Genomic DNA, 24,064 nt, shown 5'->3' with positions numbered 1-24,064 from the left:
AGACTACTAATGGAAGTGTCTTCTAAGAATTTCTTGAATATGCAATCTATAATATTTCTGAGTAGGTGCACTCAGTAAAAAGAGAAAAACCTCTTTTTTTCTTAACATGGATACCATGAAATTGGATGTTTAATAGGCCTTCTCACCTCTGGCCTTGGAGCTGTCATGGATATGTCATCATTTCAGTATTCTGATAAAGGAGACCAAGAGGACATGTCCTTCCTCCCTTATGTTCCATTCTTTAATTAGTGACCTCTCTGTTGTAGGCACTCTCATGCTTCTGATTCTCTTCCACTCATCAAATCAACGTTTGAGGAGGAGACTTAAGAATGCTTTCTCATGATTTCCTAGGGCCTTCAGAAAAAAAGAAGTCCATTACTCTAAGGGAAAAGTTCAGATAACCTATTCAGACAAGGAGACTTTGTAGAAAGGGACTGTTACCAGTTAGATCCCATAGATGCAGCCTAGAAGTTAGCTGCCAAATTTGTTTTTAAAAAGAAGAAGACTTTTTGTTCTCTGTGTAATACTCACTGAATCATATTATCTGATGATCAGACTATAAATGCTAAATCTTTACTTAGCACTTCTTCACATCTAAAGAAAAAGACATAGATAGAGAATTAATCTTTAACCCATATATCCATCAGATAGTAATAAATACTATCTCCATTTTAGCAAAATTGCAAACCACAGTAAAGTAAGCATTGTGGCAGTTATTTACTAAAGGCTACCCAGTGTTTGGAGGAGCAGGATCTCATTTTCTATAGAATGTTGTTGCCTCTATGAAATAATACTCTGCCAAAGATTTTATTACCTGAAGTATGCCTTTTGCCTCCAGCAGAACTTACAAATAAAAGAATAAAATAATAGAGGTTATTGTTACTCTCTTCTTCTAGCTTATTTTGTGACTGGAGCTAATAGAACAGTTGGTAGGTATTATAAACATCCCAATGTTGCTACTGAATGTGCTCAGTGCTTCACCTAAGTTATTACTTGGGAATTGAGTTTGCTCTAGGGATAGTAGTAAAAGCACTGAACAGAAAAGGAAGTAGAAAAACGTCAAAGAGTAGGGGATAGAATCAAGAAAATAACATTATGGAAATAGAAAATCCAAATGAAGGGGCCTGAGTTATTATTACAGTATCCCTTATATCTACGATGAGCTCAGTAAGTATATACTGGAATAAAATTGAACAATTCAAGGCTTTTCTTGCAACACATGAATGCTAGCAGATGTGGAACAAAGAGACTTCTTAAGCAGTTATACTTGCCTAGTGAACAACTGGAGTGTATACCAGGGTCAAGAAAGATGGTGGTATAAACAAGGAAAGAACCAGTCTAGAAGAACCCTGGAGAATAAGAGTAGAGTCAGATTGTGTGTGTGTGGGGGGCTCAACTACAGCATCCCCTGAGTATATATGTGGTGATCTTTAATCCTGTGATCTCTACCTCTCTTTCACTTCCCCACTGCCCACCCCTAACCCATACTGCCTGTGATCTAACAACAGTGAGCTCATTACTATGGAACTGTACAGATTTGGAATAGAAATAATGGAAACCACTTATATTTTGGAGGGTATACTTCCTTTTCCTTGTTACCTTACTTAAAATCTATATAAATTATTGATCAACTTACTGGTTAGATCATTCAAACTACTTGTCCATATTTTATATAGGTACTAATAATAATAAAATATTTATCCTATTATGTCCACAAAAGCAGCACACAAGTTGTTGGGAGGGGTGACACTGTTTAAAATTAGTGGGTTGTATTTGCTAAGTAGATACATGTTCTTTTGTCACCTTCAACTGAATGTAGCTTCTTTATTTATTTATATATTTATGCATTACAATGATATATGATAGTGGATTCATTGTCACATATTTATACATGCCTGAAGATAGCTTCCAAATGAGAATTTCCTCATGTGTTTCATACAGTTTTCAAGTTAGAAAATTAGAAGGGTTGCCCAGATGGGTAATCTGGTCTAAACGATGTAATACATAATTTATTGTTAATTACCTATTTCTGAATCTTTGAAAAGCTCCTACAGCTTTGTCAGAGTTATAGATTTGTTGGTAGCTGGCTTTTTATTCATTTAAATTGTCATTTTAGAAAAACAGAATGGTGTAGGAGGAACATAGTGAAGAACCGGGTGGAAAGAGGAATGTGACTGTGACACTTAATTGACTGGAATGTTTTAGTTCAGACAACATTGCCTCCAAGGAGTCAGCCAAACATTAGCATAACAGTCACAGTGAAAATTCATGGTTGATTGGCAAATCTCATGAGACTGAAATTCCCTAGAGTTTGGTCTTTTTTTTCTGAATGAAGAGCTCTGTCAAGTGGGCTTAAATACCTCTATGTGAGTCCTAGATTTTTGAATGAAAATTGAAAATGTTTCTCATTCGATGCCTAAGCTGCCAGATTTCAAATAATCAGACACTGACAATATCCATAGGGTTGCCTAATTCAATTTCCAGTCTTATATTTTAGCACTAACAACTTAGCAACAGAGGGTGATTCAGTGAAAGCAAATTTTGTGAGAAAAGAAAGAACCAGGTTGAAGGAAAGGAGCTACTGGGAGAGGAGTGTCCTGGGATTCATAGCACACCATTCAAGGTGAGGTGTAATTTCAGAGTATCTGATGAGGAGCATGGGACCCACAGATGACCTCCCTGTACTCCTTGAGAGCACTCATTAATTATTCCAAGATGTGATCTAACAGTCTTTCAAGAGTAGGGTAAGCCTTCTTATCTGTTATTTTGACACTTGGGACAACCATTTCTCTCCTTATGTTACACATGGGGACATAATTTGGCTCATGTTGTATGTGGATCTGTACAATACAAAGATATTTGTTATAATAGAGCTAACATATATAGAAATTTCAGGGTATCAAGGCAAGCTTTTTGATTTTTTTCCTCTCCATCAAGTAAACAAAGGGGTTTAAACTGCAATAGCAGAAATTTCATTTATTATAAGAAATTCTAACTGCATGATTTTTAAAAAGTTAAGCATGTTTCATTAAAGATAGTTGAGGAAGAATAGCTATCCCATTCATTTTTTTAGAAGTTGGGGCAGAATTAAATGTAAAACACAAAGGAATGACTTTATGGTCTCATAGGATCTGCCCCAACCTTTAATGATGCGTCAGTGGGAGTCTGAAACATAGTGAGAGGGAGGAGAAATGTGCTTTGGGAGAATTGGGGTCAAAACACAGCAAGCGTTAGGCAGCTTCAGGAAGATGGCTAGAACATATTGGCCAGACACTCTACCCAAATTTCTCCCTGGAGTTCAAGTGTCCTAATGCCATAAGACAGTACATATCCCTGTAATAATATGCCCCATACATCAAGCTGAAGGCTCTTTTGTGACAGTATTTAACCACTCATAGGTTTTAAAAACACAGAGCCTTCAGAAAACCTTATTTCTTAAAAGTAGTAAAATTCTGTGATAGTTACCCTAATTATAACATATTTTGATAGTCAAACTAATAGTCCATATGTCTAGGCTTTAGTACTGGCATTTAAAAAATTAATTAGATATCATGATGAAAAAATACATTTCTAGTTTAGAGTACATAAAGCTATTTAGAGCTAAGCAGACTTTAATCAGTTGCTGTCTAAACAGAGCAGAGCACAGGGAATGATTTAAAATGACACCGATATATTTTTAAATGCGCCTAAGAGCAAAGACGATGGAATCAGTATGTTCTGTTTGATATATAACTATGAGAACACCTTAAATTTTTTCAGCTTATACAATCCAGGTGCACGTGTATTTTCATGTGACCCTCCCCGTGTCAGGTAGGCCTGATATTAGTATAAATCTTTTATTCATTCATGCAACAAACTTGATCTCCATTTATTTACTCAACATTCTATTGTGATCTATAGTATAGTATATATATATCATGCATATTTATTTTTAAAATACTAGGGTGCAACAAAGAACAGTAAGACATTTTCTTGTCCTCAAAGGGCTCTCCAATTAGTAATATTTTTTTTACCATCTTGGATATTAGGAATAAATAATATATAGTCACCACCTTCAAGTTGCTCCCACAAATATAGTAAACATTAAGAACCTGGGTCTTGGAAAGGTTGGAACTTATGTAGGTCTGCACAATTCAAATCCTTGTAGAGTCAGAAATGAACAGGAACTCAGTACTTCTTTTCCCAGGCTTATTCCATTATTCCTATTACTCTAAACGTGTCTGACTTCAGAGAATAAATACAAGTATCCCAGTGAGCAAAGTCAGATACCACTAAACAACTTTTTTTCAGAATTAGTGAGTAGCACCATATATTACTTTTATATTGTCTGCTGACTATTGATACTTTTTGGTAGGCACTGTGGTAATGAAGGGGCCATTAAGGCTTTATTTTGTTGATAATTCTTTAGTTTCTGTGCAGATTATTGTCTGTACTGTTTAACTGTGGTAGAACAAAGCTTAGTTTAGAAGCTAAATTGTTTTTAAGGAAAATTTGAACAAATCACTTATTTCAAGTAAATAGTAAATGACAAATATTCTCAAAACTCCAACTTGACAATGGTAGATTTTACATGTCTAAATATAAATATGCTCACTGAAATGGAAACTAATGTTGGTAATGGGCATTGACAATATGGCATAAGCCTTGTTCTGCCTCCAAAAGAGTACAGTTGGGTTGTCTCAAGCCTGTCTACATTTTCAGGAGCATTTTGGATCATCCCATCTGAAAGATTTCCATTGAATGCCAGGAGATTGTTTTGCTTAGCCTATTCCTGTAACCTGTGGACACTGTGAGACAGCAGTTTTAGAAAAGTCAGGGGAGAAGGGAAAGGGGACAGGACATCTCAAAACAGCTCAGTTTAGTTTTCAGCATGTTATGCTTTTGCATGGTGGCAGTTCCTCAGCTGTGAACCCAGAACATTATTAAATAGTGGATTGGGATAAAATTTGCCTATCAAGCCTACAATTTAGCCTTTTACAGTCACCCTTTTGCATTATGAAAGACACTTTCGATTTTGTCAAAAAGTATTTCCAACAAAGATAAAAACAGAGACCCTCGCATTCCTTTTTTCTGGGTTTCACTGTGTGTTTCATAGTTTTTACCTGTTGTGACAAATGGGGCCAAGTTTTCCAAATGAAAACCTCTCATTTCCACTGACTGCTGCAGGACTCCATCAGTTACTCAGCAAGGTCTCCTAAACTGCCTCTTCTCCCCTTTGGTCTCTAGCAACAGGACCTTGTGCTGTTGAGTAGAAGAAAATGATAGTTTTCTGCTTTGGCAGCATCTGTCATTTATAGACAAAAACCATCATAAATTTGGCAAACATCTACCCAAATCCAGGAGGCCAAGATTTATTATCCCTCATAAAATAATAGATTAACTATATTTATGACAAACATCTTAAGTCTGAAGTTCTGGGGTACAATCATGTAGAACATAAATGAATGCCATCTGTCTAAAGAGAACAGACCATTATACTAAAGCTCATATTTTTATGAAATGAAATATATCATTAAGACTTTCAAAATCAATTTAAAAATGAAATTGCTTCCATCTTTGCCCATGCACCTTGAATTTGACAACAGCATCCTGCCAGGCGAGGCTAAAAATTCTTTGATCGTTAAGTGTTTGTCATCCTTTGGAAACTTACTTCTGAAACTTTTGAGCATTTTATATTACTTTGAGGGAGACAATGTAGAACATTTATTGTTAGTTACTCTGCTTTTGAAAGCTATTTTCTAGTGTTGCTCTAAGAAAAGTGAACCAAAAGTTGAGATCAATTTATGATTTACTGAGAACCTGTTAACTTGTGATTTATTGGGGGACATGTTGTAAATTGCTCCAAAAAGCAAAACCTTGGATTTCTCCTTATTAAGTCTATCACTATTAAAAAACTTTCTTATCTTTAGACATTTATTTTAACTGTTATTACATATATTTACAACCTTTCTGCATTGAAAAGACATAGGAATGTAAAAGGACTTTGTATATGCATCGAATAATTTTGTAAATGTATAAACATCAATGCCCTTGAGATTTCAATAAAGGTTGTTACTTACGTTTTAATAATATTCCACTTTTTTGCTTCAGGGTGAATTCTTTTACAGTCACCTATTTTTCTTACACAGGTGAATGATCAAATAGAGCTACTCAATAAGTATTTTATAGATTTTGTGGTGGGGGGGCACTTGTGCTATGCATTTGGGGAAATCTGAGTCCAATCCTGATGATGATTTTAATCTAGTGCCACATACAGTTTAAGCTGATTATATCAAGCTTGAAGTGTTTTTCCTGGAAGCATTTCTTTTTTTTTTTTGGTACTGGGGATTGAAACCAGGGGTGCTTAACCGCTGAGCCACATCCCCAGCACCCCCTCACTTTTTAAAAAAAATATTTCTTAGTTGTCAATGGAACTTTATTTTATTTACTTATATGAGGTGTTGAGAATTGAACCCAGTGCCTCACTCATGCTAGGCAAGTGCTCTACCACTCAGTCACAACCTCAGTACCTTCAACCATTTTTTAAATATTTTATTAGAGATAGAGTCTCACTGAGTTGCTAAGTACCTTGTTAAGTTGCAGAGACTGGCTTTGAACTCTCGCATTTCTGAAGTATATTCTTCCCTGACTCCTTATGCAGAGGCTCAGGTTCACTATTATGAAGACTAGGTATATTATTATTAAGTAACGGATTGGTATTCTCATTTCTATAGACCAGCACTGTCCAATAAAAGATTCTGTCATATTGGAAACAGTCAATAATCAGTGTTGTCTAATGTGCATATGTGGTATTTCAACACTTGCAGTTCGGTTCATGCTATTTAAGAACTGGATATTTCATTTCATTTCATTGTAATTAATTTAACTTTAAGTAGCCACATATCATGACTAGTGACTGCTATACAGGAAAGCACACTTCTAGACTGTAGCATTGTTTGCTTCTTTGACCTGCTGTGACTCCAGGAAGGTATTAAATTATTTGAGTCTTCTTTGTCATTGTAAAATGAAAAAAAAATACTCTCCCTACATCAAAGCAATGTTGTATGAATCAACTGAAATTATCATGAAAGAGTTTTGGGAATGTAAATTATAATAGAAATTCCCATTACTGATGTTCTTACAGATCATTAATTTTTACTTATTATTTCTTATTGGTCCTCCTGTAATCTTTTTTTAATGTTTTTTAGTTATCAGTAGACCTTTATTTTATTTATTTATATGCGGTACTGAGACTTGAACTCAGGGCCTCAGACATGCTAGGCACTGAGCCACAACCCCAGCCCCTGTAATCTTAATTTAGCTACTCTTTCTTGCTGCTGTCACTGAGAGACAGTCTCTTGTAATAGTCAACTCTCATATTTTTCATCATGCTGAACCTTGTCTATTCTTTAGACACACAGGACCATGCAAAACATAATTTTAACATCATATGATAATGTGATTTTAGGAATCAACTTGGTTTTTAGAATACTTAGATAATTAATAAATCATTACTGCTGGTTAGCCTGTGAGGGCAATTCTAGAGAAAACTGGCATGTGATTTGGGGGACTAAGTAGGGAAGATCCATTCTCAGTGTGGGCAGGCACCATCCAATAGGCTGATCTCCAGATAGAAACAAAAAGGAAAAAAAAAAAAAAGAATTTCCTCCTGTCTTTATTGGAAATTGAACACTCTCCTCCTCCTAACCTTGGACATCAGAACTCTAGGCTTCTCAATCTTGGGACTTCAAGACTTACACTGGCAGCCCTACTGGATTCTGAGGTTTTCAGACTTGAACTGAGCCATGCTGCTGGCATCTCAGGGTCTCCAGTTGGCAGATGGCCTATCATGGGACTTCTCAGCCTCCATAATTGCTTGAATCAATTTCTCTAATAAATCCCCTCTCATATATTGATCCTATTGGTTCTGTTTCTCTAGAGAACACTGACTAATAACAGATTTTTGTGCTGAGAATCAGGGATGTTGCCATTAACAAATACCTAAAAATGTGGAAGAAGCTTTGGAACTGGACACTTTAAGAATTTTGGAGGGGCAACCCAGATTTTCATGGGTGGAGTGCTAAGGGGTATAAAGAGGAGAGCTGTAGGGGACTTCTGACTTCTAGAAAAGAGATTAAATGGTGTCCTGTGGGGGCCCAGGAAGCAAGGTTCAGGGGTTTCAGCACAGTTGGAATAGTAGTCATTCTTTATTCAGAGGTGGAAATAGCTATTAGCCAGGCCCAAGGTCTAGCCTCAGCCTCCAGCTCTAGTTTCAGTTCCATTTAGCTCCCTGAGATATTTCCATAAGCCTTTTTTTAAATGCAAGCCAGACAAAGAAGGCACATTGCAACAGGTTACATAAGTGGGCTCATGCTCACAAGCAAATGTTTATGACCTTGAGTACATACTCTGAATCAGAGTAATCTTGACCTTGATTGCATACTAAAAACATAGCCTGAAAAAGTCTTTGTGAGCAAGCCTAACTATAGCTATCTTGAGCCTGCTATACAAATGGTCATGCTCAAAATGTTGGTAGAAATTTGGACAGTGAAGGCCATTCTAATAAAGTCTCAGAAATAAGGAAGGAGATATTAGAACTGAAGTAAAGACAACTTGATTTTACAGTTGCAATGTAGAAGTCCCATGGTGGAATCATGTGTAAGTCCTAGGACTTTATAGAATGAAGAACTTACAGTAGATGGGGTAGAGAGAGAAGATGGGAGGGGAGGGGAGGGGGGATAGTAGAGGATAGGAAAGGTAGCAGAATACAACAGTTACTATTATGGCATTATGTAAAAATGTGGATGTGTAACCGATGTGATTCTGCAATCTTTGTAATGTTTTCAATAACCAATTATAAAAAGAAAAGAACTTAAAAGTGATGAACTAGGATATCTGGCAGAAGAAACATCTAAACAGCAAAGCATTCAGGCTGCTGCATAGCTATTTTAACCACATACAGTGAGATGTCAGAGCAAATAAATTACTTAAAGATGGAATTATATTCAAAAAGGAAGCAGAATGGAAGATCTGGAAAATGAGCACCCTGGCCATGTAGAAAGAAAAAATAAAGGGTGTGATCAGGCAGTCATCTGCTAAAGATTCACATGACAAGAAGGGAGTTGGGTACTTTCCATTGAGACAATAGGAGACAGACCCAAAAGGCATTCCAGAGATCTTAGAGGTTGCCTCCCTCCCTTCACAGACCCAGCACACCATCAGAGGGCAGAAAAATATCAGAGACAGGCCCAAGGTCCCTTCCACAAGTTTGCTACCAAGAACCACCTCAAGTCTCTGCTGTCTGCATTCCAGTACCGTGCTCCTCAGCATCCCCAGCTGTGGTAGAAATAAGCCCAGGAGCAGCTTGATTTACCCCTCTGAAGAATGCTAGGAGTAAACCTTGGCACCATTCACATGCTGCTGACTTTGGAGCAAGCTGACCGAAGGAACCATGGGAACATGGCTTCCTCCATTTAGAGTTCAGAGGGTGCTATAGACTGCTGGCGCCCAGGCAGAGACTTCTTTCAGGATGGAGCCACCACAGAAAGAACCTTCAAAAGCTATATTCAGTGAAACTGTGGGGTCAGAGCTACTAGGGTAGTGCCTTGTGGAGCAGTGGGAATAGTGCCACTTCTGAGACCCCAGAAATATAGAAAACCACAGGTATGAGCCTCCAGTCTCTGGGAGGTACTGACTAGGCTGAGCCAGCAGAGTTATAGGTTGGCCTAAACCCCTCTTGGTGTGTCCAGGAAATAACACATTGAGTGAAAAATTATTCTGGAGACTATAATGTTTTTTTACTCACTGGGTTATTACTTATATGGGGCCTGTTACTCTTTACTTCTTAACTGTTTCTCCCTCTGGGAATGGAAATTTCTGTTTCACACCTGGCACACAATTGCATTTTGGAAGCAGATTACTTTTTTTGATTTCACAGGTTCATAGTTGGAGGGAATTTGCCTCAGGATGAATTGTAACTTATGTCTCACTCATACCTGATTTAGATGAAACTCTGGACTTTAAACTATTGAATTGATGGTGGGATAAGTTAAGACTTTGAGGGCAATTGGAATGCATTGAATGTATTTTGTATGTGAGAAGGACATGAGTTTGGTGGGGCTAGGGGCAGAATGCTATGGTTTGAATGTCCCCTCCAAAACTCATGTTGAGATGTAATTGCCGTACTAATAATAGTAGGAGGTGGGACCTTTACAAGATGATTAGTTGTATCATGGTAATGAGTGAATTATTACAGGAGTGGTTTCCTGATAAAAAAGAAGAATTTGGCCCAATTTCCTTATTCTCTTTCTTACATGCTCCTTCGCCCTTTTTCCATGTTATGATGCAGCACAAAGACCCTCACCAGATATCAGTACCTGAAAGGTGCCATCCAAGTGAGAAACGCCCTTGCCTGACAAGTCCCTTCCTAGTTTCCTGAACAGTGCAGGGGAAACACATTTTACTATTTATAAATGACCCAGTCTATGATATTCTATATTAGTAGAGAACAGCCTGAAAAACAGCAATATCATGAAACTGAATGATAATTATGTGCCTGATACTGTGCCAAGTTTTCATATATACTCTTACTTAAAGATTATGATAGGGCTAGGGATGTGGCTCAAGCGGTAGCGTGCTCGCCTGGCATGCGTGCGGCCCGGGTTCGATCCTCAGTACCACATACAAACAAAGATTATGATAGACCTATAATGGATACTAGAAACTTAGAAATACTGGCCTAGGGCAGTTCAGATAGAAAGTAGGTTTAAGGCCAGAGTCTCACCAGTCTATCCTTCAACTCCACTACCATGATATTCTACCTGTGGATAAAGGGTTCTGGGCCTTACTGCTTATGTTTTTTGCAAGCTGTTTGAGATTTTATTTCACTAACTGACACTTCTAGAAGTCTGAAATCTCAGAAAGGTATATTGTTTCTTTCCCTACCCTACTTTACAACTGATTTTCTTTTTTTTTTTGCGGGGGGGGGGGGAATGAGTGGATTCATATAAGGATATTTTCACTAACGTGTGATGCTAGGTGCCATTTTCCTACTCTGTGTCTATAACATAATAAAAAGAGCATAAGCCTAAAGCCAGGCAGATTGGGTCCACCTCTTAGACCTCACATAAACATTGACCAAATAATGCTTACTGAACTTCTAGTTCCTCATCTATAAAATGGGAGTGTTAATACCTACCTTCTAGGGTTGCTCTCAGGATTAATGAACTAATAAATGCAAAGTGCTCAGCTCAGTGGCTATCATGTAGCAGACACTCAATAAATAGCAGCCATGAAAAGCAACCATTTGTTCAAAGAAATTTCCAAACCTTGTCCTTATTTTAACTCTATGATCATTTCGTGCCATGCTGGCATGCAACAGTGCCCTGCACTTACATTCCTCTTTATATGCTTGTTTTATTACCTCAGTAATTATATGCACTTGTGTTTTCATTCCAGGACATTAAGACTTGATGAGCCTGATTTTCCCAGTGAGACATTTAAAGAGGTGAAGACCCTTCTTGGTCTTCCTTGCATTTTTATGTAATAGAGGAAACATCTTTCCACTCATCTTCCCACTGGTTTTTGTATCCCATTCATTATATCTTCTGTAGCTCTTGGTAACCTACTCTATACATTGTAGTCACATAGTTTTCACATTTTATGTGAATATTATTAAGCAGAATTAAATGGGAGAAGATCCAATACACTCCATAGAATGTAGAAAGGGCAAGAAGACACAGGTTAGCTCTTTTTCTTTGTATTTATGATGAGAGATGGCCCACCTCACAGGTTAACAGGCTGCCCTATGCTCAGCTACAGTATTGGAAAGTAGGGACAACCTGACACATTTCCACCTGTCCAGAGAGAAAGTTGGGCCCGGCCACTGGGATCAGAGGATTAGGAGAAAGGTGCAATCCAAGTGAGAAACACCCCTGCCTGATAAGTCCCTGCTGGCATTCATATCAATAAATAAGGAGAAACTTGTCAGCCCATCTGTTTTATTTCCAGCTTCTTGTGAAAATTGTCCTTGGGGTGTGATTTTTTTTTTTTTTTGCATTGTCAGCTATTAATTACTTAGCCTCCAGAAATTATATACTTTGTTTTCTTGTAAATATGAAATGATATAAATACTAGAATTATCACACTAGATTATTTTATTCCTTGCTTTAAAATATTTGAACTTCTGTTAAAATTTTTGTGATGACTTTTATCCACCTAACTAGCAAAATGGTCATATTTAAGTTAAAATAATGTTTTCCTTACTACCATATCTTTGTTCTAAGTTTTCTGTTAACAAAATAATTTTACTCAATATGTAAATTAGTTAGCATACAGTCATTCCCTTGATATCCATGAGGGATTTGTTACAGGACCCCCAAGTACACTAAAATCTGCAGGTGCTTAAGTTTCTTGTGTAAAATGGCATAGTATTTGCATATAACCTACATAAATATATCCTCCCAACTACTTTAAATCATCTCTAGAGTACTTATAATACCTAATACAATATAAATGCTATGTAAATAGTTGTTATACTGAATTACTTAGGGAATAATGACAAGAAAAATGTGTCTGTGCATGTTCAGTTCAGATGCCATTTTTTTCCTGAACATTTTTAATCTATGGTCGATTTAATTCATGAATACAGAACCCATGGATATAGAGGGCTAACTACTACATTTGAAGTTTTGGAAAAATTATTTGCCTGTTTGTTTTCAATCAAATTTTACCCAGTCCTTTGACTAACCCAAAAGACATATTGATTAATATCCAGAAAAATATTTAAATTACTATACTTTGAAAAATCATTAGCAGCTATTCAGCTTATATTACTTGTGGCATTTTAAATTGAGAGAATCCTTTTGGAAGGCAACTTCATAGAATAAATTAATTACTATAAAAATTTTCATTCCATTATGCCAGTTAATTCCTCTTCCTGAATTCTATACCAAGGAATAATTATAAATTCAAAACAAGAAAAGTAAAATATTATTCATAAAGATGCCCGTGACAGCATTATTTATATTAATGATCAATGAAAGCAAAGTATCAGTTCTATAGAAATTATTTAAATAAACTATTTGTATTATGCAACTTTAGGTTGGTTTCATTTGTTTTTGTCTTATTTTGTATTATTTATACTGGAGATTGATCCCAGAGGCACTTTACCACAGAGCTGCATTTGCAGTCCTTTTTTATTTTTTGAGACAGGACCTCACTAAATTGCTGAAGGTCTCACTAAATTGCTGAGGCTGACTTTGAACTTATGATCCTCCTGTCTCAACCTCCCAAATTGCTGGTATTATAGGTTTGTGCCACTGTACCTGGCAATATTATACAATTTTAAAGTAAATAAAATAGCCATATAGAAATAATGAGTAATGTTTATTAAAAGTTATAAAAAAGGACAATTGGTTTATTAATGTGTGTTTTCCTATATAGCTATTGAATCCCCAGTGAATAACCAGCATCATTCCAGGCAAAGAGTATCTGATGGAGAATTAAATAGACTTGGGCTTGCTTCATGAAAGTATATTCTCTTGATGGATAGATACTGAACAAGTGATGACAAGCTTGATGAGTGAAAAGAAAGAAATACTAACCTAATTTGGGAAGGCAAGGCAGCCTCAATGGAGGACTTAAGCTCTCTCTGCCTAGTGGATGAGAAAAAGAGCCAGGCAAACTGGGACCCTGTTTCAAGAATGGAGAGAAAAGGATTCTAAGCAGAAAGATCAGAACTTCATAGATTTAAAATGTGAAAGACAGTCCTTCAGAAATAACTGAAGCAATGAAAGGACACTGGGGACAAGGAAGGGAATTTAGGATGTTGGTAAGAGAGTGGATGAAATGGCGGGTGAGAGCAGAAATGAAGACAGAAGGAAATTTAGGGCATAAACACAAAAGTTCTTAACCTCTTTTTGTTCCAGGGATTTCTGTGACCAACTAATGAAGCCTATTCTTAAACACTTATTCTTAAACTCAAAAATGGGAATTGTAGTTTTATAAAGAAAACCAACTCTATTAAAATACTAGTGTTAATTTTTATGATTTCATAATATAGCAATAAAGTGCTAAATAAGATCTAGCAACAGGTCTAATGTCTACCATAGTTTTGCAGTGGTGATCAGGATTCCAGAATTCTATGACAACCATAATGTCTGAGAAGACTAATTTCTGTTGGTGATAAAGGTATAGGTATTGCTGAGTCTAATATAGTTTGTTACATTCATTTATGATTGAAGAAAATGCTGAATTTCAATTAGCAATAAATGAAAATAAAGATTTTTTTAATTCAAATTAATAGATGATGGCTTGAATTCCTGAGCCCCTTGGAAGTCTATAGACTCCAGGTTAAAAACTCCTATTTTGTGTGACAGGATTGGTTTTCACCTTCTATTTTCTATATGCTATGTTACAATAACTTGTAATGTCTTGATGGAGTCTGTATCTTGGGCACAGGTAAGATGAGAAAGAAACTCCTTGCCCTTTATTTTGTATTATAGCTATGAGGTTAATGGTTTGTAGTGCAGTATCATATCTATTTCTTGATCAATTCTGTTATTACCAGAGTCATAAGTTCCATATAGTGATATTACTATTAGTTTTCCATAACTCTAACAAATACCTGAGATAATCAGTTCATGAAGAGATAAGGTTATTTTGACTCACAGTTTTGGCAGTTTCAGTCCCCGGTGGATTTGGCTCCTTGCTTTGGGGCCTGTGGCAAGACAGCATGTATGGCAGAGTATGTAGCAGAACAAAGCTGCTTACCTCATGGCTAGGAAGTAAAAGACAGGGATTAGGGTTCTGTTATCCTCTTTAAGGACACAATCCTAATGACCTGAAGACCTCCCACCAGGCCCTACTTCTTCAGAGTTCCACTCAATCCCACCTCTACCAAGCCAGGGACACTATGACACATAGATCTTTAAGGGATATAGTAGATCTGAACTATAGCAATTTCTGAGACCTAGCATAATAAGAAAACCCAGATAAACCCCTTTGGGGGACAGGCCTTTCAAATCAAAAATGACTTTCTATGGTCAGTAGACTTTCCCCTGAAACCCAGAGGTCTTAAATATAAAGGTGGATTTGACAACTTCATAAAGCAGCAGATTGAAAGATTAGAAATGTCAAAATATAGCACTTGCCTAACTTGCACGAGGACCTGGGTTCAATCTCCAGTACCAAAAAGAAAAAGAAAAAGAAAAAGAAATGTAGAAGTATTATTGACTTTTAGCAATATATTTCTAAATGATTGATAGCTTTTTTATGTCTGGACTATCGAGCCCTAGAATCTCTAGGCATCTAGGCAGTTCCTAGTTAGGTCCATAAAGCGGATGAGCCAGGTACCTCTCTGCCTGGAGCAGTTCGAAGCAAAAAGCTTCTTTCCCAGCAGTAATTTTTCTGCCTTGATGAGACAAAAGATGAAGAAAGACTCAGTTTCCTCAGTAGCTCTCAGGCTGAACAGTCCATAGTCAGTGTGCCCCACACCCTGCCTGGAATGTCACAGCTCAACACTGTACCGATCTCTGCATCTAGAGAGGCAGGGGGAGCTAAATTCAAAATTTTACTTGTACTTTCTGAATCTATGTATCCTCTGAAATAGGACCATTCACTTAAAAGAAAAAGACCCTGTTCCTCATTCTACCTAGAAAATTAGTTTTTAATCTTATTTCTAGCCTTTGAATCTCCACTGGACCTACTCCCTGAGGGACTTGATTTGAGTGACATGACTTACTTATTCTATTTTCAATAATAAAAGCTGCCTCAGAAATAACTTTCACATCTCTCGGTGACAAATCAGAAAAGGGGCAATTTTTCAACCTAAAGAAGTTGAAATCTGATTTCTCTATTGTGCAAGTCAAATGATTGGAAAACTACACAAAATAGGAGAAAGCTATTCATTAGATTCAAACTCAAGCAAACAAGCCCTCTCTTGCGCTCACTCGGAAAAACTGACAAGTTCACCAATATTAGTGCCAGTTCACTGATAACCCAGTATAGGCTGCCCATTTTAAACATGGAAATACTTGGTGATGACACTGGTTTACCTAAGACTGGCAGCTTCTGCTCCTCCACAAAGTGGTACAGCAGACAGTAGGGGCCATTGGCATGCAGTGCCCAGATAAGAAGGACAATGACTGACATTTCAACCCACTGCAAGGGGCAGGAAGCCCAGTGGTCAGAACCTGATTGACACAGGGTTTCAGTTGGAAAGAGCATCATCATTCTGTGCCAGGATTGTAGCCTGGCAGAGAATTACTAGAACATGTGAATAGAGTACAGGGCCAGTTTTAAATTTACAGAATTACTCATCTTGCTTTCATCAGTCCTAAAAAAGTATATCAAGTTTTTTGCCACTGTTTTTTTTCTTAAAATGACATACAGATTTTGATTCAGTGAAGAATCACTTTAATTTATAGACAATTTTCCCTGCTTTCAAGATTAGTCTAAAGTCCACAGTATGAAAATCAGACATAAACATAGTTAATTGGGAATTAGTAAGCTTCAAGGTGATCGACAATGCTTGAAGAGACAGGGTTTCTAGAAATTTGGTTGGAAACATGATAATGTGCATTGGATGTCAAAGACCTGACAAATTCAGACTGGTATAATAATTTAGTGCTCTGAAAATTTTAAAAACTTGCTTGGCTGTCCTTGGCTACTTAGTGTTTGGGGGCTTATGGTTATCTGTTTTGTTTTCCTTATCTTGCAAAACAACATAAGCCATGTAGGAAACTCTTAAAGTTTCCAAAGATGGTCCAGCAGTTCACCCTTGAGTGGAAATCAAGATCAGACGTTTCCCAACAGAAAGTACTATGACTAACAGGCAAGTCAACCCACTGGTAGGTGTTGTGTGACAAACCAGCCTCTACTATACTATGCTGGGTAACCCCTGGGGACACTTGAAATTAGATCCCATCTAAATGAGGCACCTATTTGGAGGACTCCTAGTGTACTGAGTCAGTCTTGGGCTACCTGGTATGAAATTAATGTGCCCTGGGGATGTGAGTTAGTTTGAATGGCACCATCACTAAGACACAAAGTTTTATAATGACACTTGATGGACATCTATGGAGGCAGCCAGCACCTCATTAGAGAGTTCTTCCTGCCAAGGAGGGTGTTAAACCACAGAAAATTAAAGTCTAGAATAATTAGTGAAGAACAAAAGACAAAGTTGGAAAGACAGTTTCAAAAAGGTGGAGCCCCTTATAGGTCCAGTCTCCACACAGGAGCTGGAGCTAGACAATTAGAAAATAGCTCCCATGGTTTATTTAAGGGGATACATCAAAGGCAGGGGTAAGGTTTCAGGGGTGGAGTCTTGCTTCATGAAGTCTTGCAGTCAGCAGGTTGATTGGCACCTTGATGGGTCACACCCATCTCAGAGGGACTGTGTGGCTACAGCAGGTCATCCCATCTCTGGTGCTGTGTGGGATCTTTGGCAGAGCTGAAGGGGGAATTTACCTGCATCCGGTGATCTATCCCTGTGGGGGTGCCACAGGAAAGTTCCCAATGCCAGACCTATCCCCTCACTGGCTGTGATGCCTATAGTCCACATACAGCCCACAGATGGCTCTCAACAGGCATCTAACATCTAAAAGGGTGAGGAAAATTAAGTAATGACACAGGAAATAGTACTTTTCTTAAGTACTTAGTACTTTTTTTTTCTTAAGTAAATAGTACTTTTCTTAAAGAGTACATTTCTTAAGGAGAATGATGACACAAATATATCTACTATGTAATTGATGAAAACTCATATAATGTAATACACTGTAATTTAATATTACATACATTACATTATGTAATAAAACATTACAGAATGGATTGTTGAACTAGAAACTTCTAATGACTCTTCAAACAGAACCTCTAATGCTCCATTAGAAAACTTGCCAGAAAGTAGGACACCAGTTTAGTTGCAAAGAGGGCTGGCTCTACTTTGGTCATACTTTATTTTCACCTTTGCTTTACATTTTTCTGGCATAGGTACATGGTTTAGCTACATATTTATCAGCAGTACATTATTTATCTATATATAAATTTTTCTAAGATTCCTAATAATAGAGATAATGAAATCAACAGATTTCTTTATCCACCATCAAAATATTGGACTTGGCACAAAGGAATGTGTTTGTTGTTATGACTCTCACATTACATCTCCTTAAGAGATCTATTCTAAAGATAATTCTTTTAAGAAAAGGGTCTTGAGCCTATAAGGAAGGTAGAGATTTCGTCTGTGAATTTACGAACTTTTGATAATGTGGCAAAGAAAGTCACTGGAGTGAATGAATTAGATCATATATGCTTAAAAAGAGGACAACAGGATGACCTTGAGCAATGCCAACAGTGACAGACAGGTAATGAAGGACTTAAAATGAGCTACTGTAGAGGCCAAAAGAGAACTAGACAAAGAAATACTTAGAATACCGGCGGAAGGAAAGTGTTATGGAAATCCAGGGGGAAAAGTTTCAAGAAGGAACTTATACAAAGTTCAAGAAAAGACTACACAAAGATCACTGACTTAGGAGGATAAGAAGAAAGGAAGTAGAAAGGGCTACTTCATGTGACTTGAGGTGGAGCACCAGAGAGAGAGTAATTGGGAAGGAAGCTTCAGGAGTGAACTGAGTCAGGAAATGACTTTTGGAACATGGTGATCTCAACATTCTGTAGATGGAAAGAAAGAACCTAGTAGAAAAAAAGCAGATGAAGCTATAGAAAAAGGAGAAGAGATGTAAAAGATAGCCCAAGTGGAAACATACTTTTTCTCATGGGTGGAAGAAATTATAATATCAGGATAAACTTACCCAGCTTCCCATTTCTCTAAGGTATAGGAGACCAGATAAAGCACATGCCTATAATTCCAGCTACTGGAGAGGGAGAGAGGGGTGGGCGGGTGAAGCAGGAGGATTACAAGTTCAAAGCCAGCATGAGTAATTTAGTAAGACCCTGTCTCAAAATCAAAAATAAAAGGAATGTTGATGTAGCTCAGTGGGAGAGTGCACCTGGGTTCAATTCCCAGTACTAAAGAAGAAGAAAAAGATACAGGAGACCAAACATTTGCTGATGAGGGTTTGGAGTACTGATAGGAAACTTGAAGGATGATGTTTTCATAAGGAAGCTGACTTATATGTGTATTCCCTGAGTATATCACTTTTCCCCTCATTTTTCTAATTTATTTACCTCTTCTCTAGGTAAAGGACTTTTCATTTATTGATGTTCACCAATAGGAAATCTAATCTATAAGATAATAGAATTTTTAATAATCGTTTACAATTTTTGAATTTCAGTGAAAGCTATGCTTTCAAAAACAGTTCTTTAGCTCAGAATGTACCACACACATGACCCAACTATACCACTCCTCAGTATTTATTCTAAGGAATTAAAGCCAGTGTACTATAGTAATAACATGTATACCCATGTTTATGAAGCACAATTCACAGTAACCAAGTTATGGAACCAGGCTAGGTATCCATTGATGGATGAATGCATAAATAAAATGTGATATATATATATATATATATATATATATATATATATATATATACACACACACACACACACACACACACACACACACACAATAAGGTTTTATTCAACTATAAAGAAGGATGAAATTATATCATTTTCAGGAAAATGAATGAACTTGAGAACATTATATTAAGTGAAATAAGCCACATTTAGAAAGTTAGGGGTCATATGTCTTCTCTTATACATGGAAGCTAAAGAAAAAGATGTGGAAAAAAGTTGGAGAGGGAAATCTCATGAAAATAGAAGAGAAGCCAGTAGAGTAGAGGAAGGGGGACCAAGGGAAAGAGGAAGAAGTGGGAAAGGAAGGTACGGAGGAAAGAAATTGGCAAAATTATATTGTGCATATATCAAGAATATAACAACAAATCCCACTATTATGTATAATTATAATGTTCCAATAAAAATACATATAGATTTTTAAAAAATCTTTAAAATGGTGCCTTGGGGCTGGGAGTATAGCTCAGGGATAGAGCACTTGCCTATCATGTGCAAGGCCCTGGGTTCAATCCCCAGCACTAAAAAAATAATTAATTAATTTAATTCAATGGTATATTCAAATTATTACTAAATTTTTGAGTTCTTTCTAAGCATAACCTTCCAGGAAAGCATCTAATAAAGTGAGACAAGCTGATGGTTATATCTGACCATAATCTGCAATGCTGGCCCTTTCTTCTTGCTCCTTTTGACAGGTACAGTTGTTATGCCACAAATGAATACTCTTTCTTTGTACATTCAACAATTAAGTGATGCTCTAGCATCTGTACAGCTCTAACTACATTTTTTTTTGTTTTTGCAAAGAACTCCAAATTGGCTTGTTCATCTTACAGTTTGTGTGCTGCATTTTTGAAAATCCATTAGCTATCTTAATGGAATTCTACTTCAAACTTTAAAATATCTGTCATCAGCTAGTGCTTTCAATCCTTTGCACTGTGTCAAATGAGTAGATAAGGCAGAGACAAATGAGGCAAAGGCTTAAGAAGTCTTCTGCCACACATCCATTTACATACATACAGGGTTTTGGGGGGGGTGTCTTTGTCTGGCGTGGAACCTCATGGGCTTTGCAACTTCATTTCTCACAAGACTGCACAGGGAAGCAGGTACTCTGACTGACACCCATTACTTTTTTATTGTTCAGAAAGTAAATGATAAAGGAGAAGAGAATCATTTCAGAATTCCTTATCAAAGTGAGCTGACTTGGTTTAATGAGTGTTAAATAATAATATAGGCATTGCTTTGTTTTTTAGAATAATAATGAGGTGTTGCTTGGGTGCCTGTGAATACAGGATATGTGACCAGCTGTCTTTCACTGCATGCCTCTGTTGTCTAAGTCTTTTTAGTGAAATATGAAGTGTAAAAGGGGAAAATTAATTACCTAAATTGACAACTAGTGTCCTTTAGTGACTTCAGAAAGCACAAAGTATGAGTTTATTAAAACTGTGGCCTTACTGATTTGAGTACTTTTCTCAAGTTCTGAGACTCCTTTGCTCTTCTGGAAGGTTTGTTTCGGAAAGATCAGTGGATATCAATGATCAAGGCTGTAGTTTTCCAAAGGCTCTTTTTGACAAATGATGAATGCTACACAGTAAATAGAACCTATTACATATTACATATATCATTGAAAACAGTAATTTATATATGTCTGTATATTAAAACTATCTAAAATGTTAGTCTTTAAAATTAAATGATAAAATAATATGCAAATAGGTGAATAATATTGCTCCCCCAAATATTAAAAAGTAAAATCATTGCTTTATGGCCCAGGGTGTTGAATAGGGATAATTCCACTGTGATTTGCTTATAAAGAGTGATCCACGAATTTTTTTTTTTAATCTTCAGCAATCAGTGTCAAATCCATAGCACCTAAGTATGTAACAGAATCTAGGAGCTTAATCTTATTGTGTGAGTCACCTGTGCCTACCCCTCAAAACTAATAACTTTGTGTCTTCCAATTGAAGCCTTATCTATACAATCTCCTTGGTTTCCAAGGCCAGTAAGAAAAGGGTGGTATTTAGCACACATGAATTAAAGTACCAATCACTTAAATCACTTGCTTGAGATTAATAAGTCAGTCATGGGAGGAACTGGGAATAGCCAAATATTCCTAGTTAATAAATCAGGAAGTTTCATTAGCATCCTAAATATCATTATCTCTAGTCCTACTAAATGCACTACCCATTACTTACCAAGTGACCCTGCCTAAAGGATAATGATCAATTTTCTTTCTTTCTCTCTCTATCCCACATCTAATCAATCCATAAGTCTAGTTGGTTCTACAAGTCTATACTAAATCTGTTACTGGAATAAGATCCATGCTGCTAACTGCTCAAAGGCCAATATTTGGGAGGCAAGAGTTGGTAGGAAGGAATCAAATTTATTCAAAGGCCAGCCATGAAGAAGATGGAGGAGCTATTGTAAAAGCTCCATCCTGAGGCACTCAGGGGCACAAAGGACTTTTACAGGAAGGGAAAGGAAAAGCAGAGCAGACCAAGTCTTTGTCAAAGGCCTATGTAGCCTCTTTATTCTTCTTAGGTCACAATAAACCTCCACCTCCTGGAGCTAGCTCCCATAGTTCTTTTTATACAGACATATTACTTTCCTGCAAGTTAAACCTCATGGAAATTTACATGCTGTGTGTAAGTTGTGGCTTAGAAATAAAGATAAAAGAACTTAAGAGAGAGTCCTTTCCTGGCTTGTGGAGTGGTGGGGAGAGTACAAAAGGTTCAAAAGTCCTTGATTTTGAGACAGCTTCTAAGGCCTTTCCATTTCTTTTAATCCAAAGTCATTTAGAATGCCAAAGAATCATACTTTGAAATCTTGTTTTCAGAGCCACAACAACAACAGTACACACACACACACACATTTGATTAATTCCACTGAGTTGGGCTTGGTCTTTTTTATTGTTAACTTAAGTACCTAATATAGTACATAACATATAATAGGTGATCATTAAATGCTTGTTAGGTAGATGAACGGTTACTTTCTTATGATTACACCACTTCATACCACCCACCAAGGAATAGACATTTGTACCTTCTCTTATTGGTGAGATAATTACCTCTCTTATTTAAGTTTTAAACCTTTGTAATTTCTCAGAGGCAGAAAACGTCTTAGTGGTTTTAATTCATACAACTTGATAAATCAAAACAAATGTTAGCAAAAACAATAATGTAATGCAAGGAAACTTTTACTTCACATAGGGAACCAGAGACCTTCTTTAAAGAGTCCATTAATCTTGGGAAATTAATCAAGAAGAGATAACTCAGAAAAAAAAATCTACAGAAAAAGTTTCGTTTGAAATGTGTTTCTTAAAAGGCTAGTGTCATTTGCATTTCTAGGTTACATGCCAAGTTGCAGCTATTGAAGAGAAAAAAATAATTTTCTCTCCCTCTGAGAGAAACTAGTTGAGAAACTGACTCTATAATAAAATACAGATTAACAAGAGAAAAACAAACAGAAGTTTATTAACATGTATACCTCAGGTGTACTTGAGAGATATTCAGAGAAATGAATAAAAACTTCCAAGAGGTAGCTGTGAAATTCAGATGTAAGTACCAACTTCATCTGGAATCAGTAAAGAAGAAAGGCCAGTTGTGGGCAAGCATCCAGGGAAAGCACAGTAAATAAGGGTAAGGCTCATATAGATTTAAGTCTGTGCCTTCTGCATTGATGAGAGTTTCTAAAGATTTAGATCATCCTTTTTTTCTGGTACAAGGAAGGAAATACCTTTATAAGTAGTGGTTTCCTTCATAGATATAAACTGTCCTGACAAAATGGTAATTCCTACTCTGATCTCAAGAGTTTCTGCAGTGGCTAGTTGTTCCTCAAAATAATCCTTAAGACAAAAGAGACATATTTAGATATAGTGTATTCTGGTCTCCTACACATCCTTTAAAGAAATGCTATTAAACTGGGCGTGGTGGCTCACCCCTGTAATCCCAGTAATTTGGGAGGCTGAGATAAGAGGATCACAAGTTCAAGGTCAGCCTCAGCAACTTAGTGAGGCCCTGCCTCAAAATGAAAAATCTTTAAAAAGGGCAGGGTATATAACTTGGTGGTAGAGTATCCTCGGGTTCAATCCTCAGTCCTCCCCCAACCCTACCCCCACAAAAAGGCAAAAGATATGAACAAACACTTCAAAAAAGAAATAATTGAATAATAAAAATCTACAAAATTTCTCAGTGTCATCAGTCATTAGGGAAATACAAATACAAAATAAAGCCACAATAAAACACTATCACATCTCCACCAGGTACCTGAAATCAAAAGAACCAAGGGCTGGGGAGGACTTTAAACAATTAGAATTCTCATCAATGCTGATAGAGATATAAATTGATGTGACCATTTTGAAAAACTGTTTTCAAAATCTACTAAAAGCAAATACATGAAAATCTTGTGACCTAGTGATTCTACTATGTATGTATATTTAACATAAATGTTTATGTCTACCAAAGAATATACATTAGAATTTTCCTACTAACATTATGTAAAATAGCCCAAAACATTTCTTGATGTTCATCAATACCAAAATAGATAAATTGTGGAATAGTCATGCAAT

At 36.7% G+C, this 24,064-nt stretch overlaps 1 protein-coding gene and 1 long non-coding RNA gene across 11 annotated transcripts in view; one reads left to right on the top strand and one right to left on the bottom strand.

Moving 5' to 3' along the window:
- LOC120893069 (uncharacterized) overlaps positions 1 to 14,755 on the bottom strand; it is a 131,397-nt gene extending 116,642 nt beyond the window's left edge. For both annotated transcript variants that reach the window (XR_013424181.1, XR_013424182.1), the window contains exon 1: positions 14,650 to 14,755. This is a non-coding gene — a long non-coding RNA (uncharacterized LOC120893069). The remainder of the gene's footprint in view (positions 1 to 14,649) is intronic.
- Positions 1 to 24,064, top strand: part of Znf385b (zinc finger protein 385B) — a 359,572-nt gene that overhangs the window by 323,530 nt on the left and 11,978 nt on the right. The window lies entirely within an intron of this gene.

Source organism: Ictidomys tridecemlineatus, chromosome 7, assembly GCF_052094955.1.
Source record: "Ictidomys tridecemlineatus isolate mIctTri1 chromosome 7, mIctTri1.hap1, whole genome shotgun sequence".
Taxonomy (NCBI): Eukaryota; Metazoa; Chordata; class Mammalia; order Rodentia; family Sciuridae; genus Ictidomys; species Ictidomys tridecemlineatus.
Note: the sequence above shows the minus strand (reverse complement) of the source record. Positions and strands in the feature narration are given on the sequence as shown.